Raw genomic sequence first — 7,102 nt, 5'->3', positions numbered from 1 at the left:
ATAAGATGCGGTTCTGATTCAGTGACATTTGTCCAACATTTCCTTCTCAAAATCTTCCCTGCCACTATCTTAAGCAACCGGATCTCATCCTGAAACTTTCTGGGTCTGTTCTCCATTATTCTGACAGCTGAAGATGCACTTCTCCTCCTCTGCAAGGCTTCCTGTCTTCCCTCACTTCCTCTATTCTCTCTCTCTCTCTCTCGTTTCTGTCCCTGGAGATGTTTCTCAGCAGGCTTTTGCTGCGACTCGTGTTTAGTCTCCCACACTTCGGCTTCATGAAACCATCTCTGTGTGTCTCTAACTCCTCGTCCTCTCTTTCTCTCCATCGCTGTGCTTGTTACTGGGAATGTTGAGAGCTGTCTGACAGACTGTCCTCATGTCACTGAAGTTCACTTCTTCATTTACGCAGTGACCACCTGCTCCACGGCGTACTAGTTTTGTGTTTCACAGTGGCCTCCAAAAGTATGTGGATTCTTCATTTTAAGAATAATTAAAATGAAATTGCATTGCAAAAAATCAATCTGAGCTCTTCAAAGAATCTTCCCTTCTGCTGTAACTCTCAAATCTACAGCCACACTTCCTTAAAGGGATAGTTCGGCCAAAAATTATATTAAACCCATGATTTACTCACCCTCAAGCCGTTCGAGATGCATATGTCAATCATTTTTCAGACGAACACATTCTCAGTTATTTTAGAAAATGTCTTAGATCTTTCAGTGGATATAATGTCAAGTTATGGGGTCCACCTCCTTCAAGTCCCAAAAATGTGCATGCGTCCTTCTCAAAATTAATCCATCCGGCTTCAGGGGGATAAACGAAGGCCTACTGAGGGTAATCCGTAGCCTGGCTAACGCCAGACCCAATTCTCGTTGAGACTTGGGTCTGGGAACCACATGTGCATTTTCTCGTATTTGAGGCGTGGTTTACGAATGCGCCGGCGCCGTTTATTGGGTGCTAAGAATGTCTATCAAATGCGCCTGTACGTAGCTCATAGCCAATCGTTTTTCCATTATACCAGATGACGTATGTAGAGAAATGGTTTAACGCCAAATGCTGCTCTTTTTTCTAAATAAAATTGCGATCTAAACTACTTAGAACAATATCTAAGGCTGCATCAAAAGGTAGCTTCGCGTCTGCTGCCATGTTGATATAAACAAACTGCTTAGTTGTGTCGCAAAGATGTCGTCATCGTCTTGCTGCTCCCTCCCCGTTCTGTGATTGGTTCCCTAAACGAGGCGAAAATCAGGTCCATGGTTTCCAGACTGCCTTTCAGCGAGAATAAAATCGCGCTGCGCAAAGGCAGTCTGGGGAAACCCAGGCTAGGTAATCCGTGCGGTTTTGTCGTAAAAAAATACTTAAATCTTTATAAATTAAAATAACTGGCTTCCGGCAACGGTCGACGCGCGTTCACGGGAGATGGTTGCTGGCGTTTGACGTAGGACGTAGCGTAGGAAGCCTTGTGACGTAGAACTCAAGATCCTCTTCTCTAATATCAAAATCCTCCGACATTTTCTTTTAAATATAAGTTTTTTTAAATCGCGGAAATCCTGAGTGGAGTTTTGTTTTGCTCTCTGGCTGCGCTTCTACGTCACGACGCTTCCTACGCTACGTCATACGTCATACACCGGCAACCATCTCGCGTGAATGGCCGTCGACCGTTGCCGGAAGCCAGTTATTTTCATTTATAAAGTTTTAAAGATGTATATTTTTACCCTCAGAAGGCCTTCGTTTATCCCCCTGGAGCCGGATGGATTACTTTTGTGAAGGACGCATGCACATTTTTGGGACTTGAAGGAGGTGGACCCCATAACTTGACATTATAACCACTGAAAGATAGTGGAAACTGAAACATGTCTTTTAGAAAGACATTTTCTAAACTAACTGAAAATGTGTTCGTCTGAAATATGATTGACATATGCATCTCGAACGGCTTGAGGGTGAGTAAATCATGGGTTTAATATCATTTTTGGCCGAACTATCCCTTTAAAGTGTAAATTGCAGGTTGACCACCATAACCAATTAATGTGTAAATTAAAGTGCTCAATATGTATATATTTAAACATTTCTGTCTTAAAATGCGTTAAAATAACATGTATTGGGGTTTCTTCAAAGGTAGCATGTTTTTTTACAGTAACTGGGGGATGACGTTATAAGAGGGAATAGCAACCCATACCGTTTGTGGCTTGACTACGGAGAACGAGGAGGTGGGAAACCATCAAATTCTTGATGGACCACAGCCCTACAATTTTGAACCAGTCAGGCGTGAGAGAGTGGAGGAAATTGCCAGAAATTATGGCCCTCAAAGAGTTATAAATGCGTGGTGTGAGAAAAATGAGTGGAGGGTTGGCCAGGTGTCCTGGTGAGTAGCTAGAGCTAGCCTGGGTTAGCCTGGTGCTAACCCGGATAACATTAGGGAACAAGTCAAAGTCTTTTCAAAATCTTGCCGTCATGTAGAATAGCAAGGAGGGACAACGACTGAAGACATTATTTACGTGTTAGTAGTCCTAATCAGAGCTGTAGAGATGCACACACTGCACAATGGCGCTTTTGCTGGCATCTACTGACATATTGCCTGTGCTAAAACGCAACTAATTAGCGATGCTCATTGCCAGAAAGAAAGAGAGAGATCGATGCCCCTGTCGAGGTGTTTGACAGGAGTTTAGTGGAGCAGCTCGACCCGCGACCGGCAAATCTGACGTGCCTCACGCAGCATCTGGTTTTGACGCATGCTGCCTGAACCCGTTTGTTTTGCGAATAGCTTACTCTGATGTCAGGCAGGATCACGGTCCTCTTGAAGCCAGCACACACGAGTCTGTTTATAGTCACAGAGGCAGCAGTCAAATCTGCCCGCTTCGTAGCCACAAACCTCACCCAGGCACGAATCAGCCGTTTGTCCTTGGGGAACTTGTGGAGCCTCTCCCCCGTTTTTTATATATTCGTACATCCCGCACAAACACAATAGTTAGCCATTTTTGCTAGCTAGGTCTCCAATATAACTGCTAGCCCTCTTATGACGTCACGCCCAGCCTAGTGGAAGGGCGGGGGAGTGATTAAAACTACTGTAAAACATACCAACTTTTCATATTATATTCAGCATTTTGGTATATAAAAAACATACAAAACAATGGTGGGCGGTTCTTATCCTTATGTTTAATAAGCACATTGCATTATCTTCGTGAAAAATGTAACCTGCCATTTACGCTTTAAAGGGTTAGTTCACCCAAAAATGAAAATGTTGTCAGTAATTACTCACCCTCATGTTGTTCCAACCCCGTAAGACTTTCGTTCATCTTCTGAACACAAATTAAGATATTTTTGATTAAATCTGAGAGCTGTCTCACTCCTCCATAGGCTTCTATTGTGATTGAAACTTGCCTGCCCAGAAAAGTTAGTTTTACAACAACCAATCACAGCAGACTGAGCCGTCTGACCAATCAGAGCAGAGTAGACCAATCACAACAGACTGGGCCATCTGACCAATCAGAGCAGAGTAGACCAATCACAGCAGACTGAGCCGTCTGACCAATCAGAGCAGAGTAGACCAATCACAGCAGACTGAGCCGTCTGACCAATCAGAGCAGAGTAGACCAATCACAACAGACTGAGCCGTCTGACCAATCAGAGCAGAGTAGACCAATCACAACAGACTGAGCCGTCTGACCAATCAGAGCAGAGTAGACCAATCACAGCAGACTGAGCCGTCTGACCAATCAGAGCAGAGTAGACCAATCACAGCAGACTGGGCCATCTGACCAATCAGAGCAGAGTAGACCAATCACAGCAGACTGAGCCGTCTGACCAATCAGAGCAGAGTAGACCAATCACAGCAGACTGAGCCGTCTGACCAATCAGAGCAGAGTAGACCAATCACAACAGACTGGGCCATCTGACCAATCAGAGCAGAGTAGACCAATCACAGCAGACTGAGCCGTCTGACCAATCAGAGCAGAGTAGACCAATCACAACAGACTGGGCCATCTGACCAATCAGAGCAGAGTAGACCAATCACAGCAGACTGAGCCGTCTGACCAATCAGAGCAGAGTAGACCAATCACAGCAGACTGAGCCGTCTGACCAATCAGAGCAGAGTAGACCAATCACAGCAGACTGAGCCGTCTGACCAATCAGAGCAGAGTAGACCAATCACAGCAGACTGAGCCGTCTGACCAATCAGAGCAGAGTAGACCAATCACAACAGACTGGGCCATCTGACCAATCAGAGCAGAGTAGACCAATCACAGCAGACTGAGCCGTCTGACCAATCAGAGCAGAGTAGACCAATCACAACAGACTGAGCCGTCTGACCAATCAGAGCAGAGTAGACCAATCACAACAGACTGAGCCGTCTGACCAATCAGAGCAGAGTAGACCAATCACAACAGACTGAGCCGTCTGACCAATCAGAGCAGAGTAGACCAATCACAACAGACTGAGCCGTCTGACCAATCAGAGCAGAGTAGACCAATCACAACAGACTGGGCCATCTGACCAATCAGAGCAGAGTAGACCAATCACAACAGACTGAGCCATCTGACCAATCAGAGCAGAGTAGACCAATCACAACAGACTGAGCCATCTGACCAATCAGAGCAGAGTAGACCAATCACAACAGACTGAGCCATCTGACCAATCAGAGCAGAGTAGACCAATCACAACAGACTGGGCCATCTGACCAATCAGAGCAGAGTAGACCAATCACAACAGACTGGGTCATCTAAACCAATCAGAGCAGAGTAGACCAATCACAACAGACTGGGCCATCTGACCAATCAGAGCAGAGTAGACCAATCACAGCAGACTGAGCCGTCTGACCAATCAGAGCAGAGTAGACCAATCACAGCAGACTGAGCCGTCTGACCAATCAGAGCAGAGTAGACCAATCACAACAGACTGGGCCATCTGACCAATCAGAGCAGAGTAGACCAATCACAGCAGACTGAGCCGTCTGACCAATCAGAGCAGAGTAGACCAATCACAACAGACTGAGCCGTCTGACCAATCAGAGCAGAGTAGACCAATCACAACAGACTGAGCCGTCTGACCAATCAGAGCAGAGTAGACCAATCACAACAGACTGAGCCGTCTGACCAATCAGAGCAGAGTAGACCAATCACAACAGACTGAGCCGTCTGACCAATCAGAGCAGAGTAGACCAATCACAACAGACTGGGCCATCTGACCAATCAGAGCAGAGTAGACCAATCACAACAGACTGAGCCATCTGACCAATCAGAGCAGAGTAGACCAATCACAACAGACTGAGCCATCTGACCAATCAGAGCAGAGTAGACCAATCACAACAGACTGAGCCATCTGACCAATCAGAGCAGAGTAGACCAATCACAACAGACTGGGCCATCTGACCAATCAGAGCAGAGTAGACCAATCACAACAGACTGGGTCATCTAAACCAATCAGAGCAGAGTAGACCAATCACAACAGACTGGGCCATCTGACCAATCAGAGCAGAGTAGACCAATCACAACAGACTGGGTCATCTAAACCAATCAGAGCAGAGTAGACCAATCACAACAGACTGGGCCATCTGACCAATCAGAGCAGAGTAGACCAATCACAACAGACTGGGTCATCTAAACCAATCAGAGCAGAGTAGACCAATACTGTTTAGTCGTTCTGCTGCGAGATTAAAGTGTGTTTCTTGCCATTGCCTTTGTAGTTATTTGTGAAGTTTACTAGCAATTTCTGAGTAAAAATTATTTTTCAAAAAAGTGAATCTTACACCAAAAATCATAAATCAGATCTCCTTTACTGTAATAATATCTCTGTGGTTAAAAGCTCACAGTAATCTCACTCGCATTTGCTTTAGAGAGAGAGAGAGAGAGAGAGAGAGAGAGAGAGAGAGAGAGAGAAAAGGAAAGTCTCATCCTGAAAGAGCAATTAAAAACTCGTATTCAGAAGGCATCGAAACTTGAAACTGCACTTTTTATGCGCTGATAAAAATGCACGACTTCCTTGATTCATAATTATAATCTTCCTGAACTCAGACTCAAAAATAGCCTCGTGAAGACAAGAGGAGAAACCTCACTCACTCTTCTTCTCTTTTTACTCTCCTCTTCTTGTGTTTCTCCCTGTATGATGCCTAATTGCATAAGTGTGTGTGTGTGTGTGTGTGTGTGTGTGTGTGTGTGTGTGTGTGTGTGTGTGTGTGTGTGTGTGTGTGTGTGTGTGTGTGTGTGTGTGTTATGTAAGGAGGCGTGCGCTGCAGTCGGACATCATCTGTCTCTCCTCGGATGTTTTCTGGTTATGGTTTGTGGTGTGAAGGTTTCTGACCCGTCAGTTGTGTGTGTGTGTGTGTGTGTGTGTGTGTGTGTGTGTGTGTGTGTGTGTGTGTCAGATTGTGGTTTGGTGCTTGTGTTTGTGGGTGGGAAAGTCACCCGGGCCGATGATGTGATGTTTATGTAATAAAGCCTCTCCATAAACCTCAGATTCGGGTGTTATATACCTATAATGCACACCATGGAATAAACAAAGCTGGGGTATAATAGTCTGTGTGATGTATTGGGATGCCAGTCAAACCATTGAACTGAATTCCTCCCAGTCAATGTCTGAAGGTCAATAATGTTTTTTTTATTGTATCTCTTTTTTGAGGGAAAAAAGCAGCATAGCAGGATGGAAATGTCAAGGTTTTTGACTCAGTGTATGTTTTTAAAATAAGTCTTTTATGCTCACCAAGGCTGCATTTATTTGATCAATAAAACGTACAATTGTGAAATATTATTACAATCATGATTTGATCAAGAAACATTTATGATTATTATCAAGTTCTATGTAGGCTAAAAGTATTATACATGTATTATAAGTATTATACATGTATTATAAGTTATATGTACACATTCTTTAAGTCTGTATTTCTTTGGATGATACATGTATCATATATTATAGTGAAAAAATATTTTTCTTGGCACAAAGAACAAGAATATTGTTGTTGTTGTTGTTGTTTTTTTGCTCGGCCATCAGATGTTCCTGCCAGGACATTTAACCACAAAACATTTTTACTGTAATAGAGTTAAATTCTGTTAATGTATTTATTTATTTACGAGGCAGAGGGACACATACCGAGTGATTCACCCAGAAATGATCA

This window comes from Phoxinus phoxinus (genome assembly GCF_949152265.1).
Source record: "Phoxinus phoxinus genome assembly, chromosome: 2".
Lineage (NCBI taxonomy): Eukaryota > Metazoa > Chordata > Actinopteri > Cypriniformes > Leuciscidae > Phoxinus > Phoxinus phoxinus.
This window is presented reverse-complemented; position numbering follows the sequence as displayed.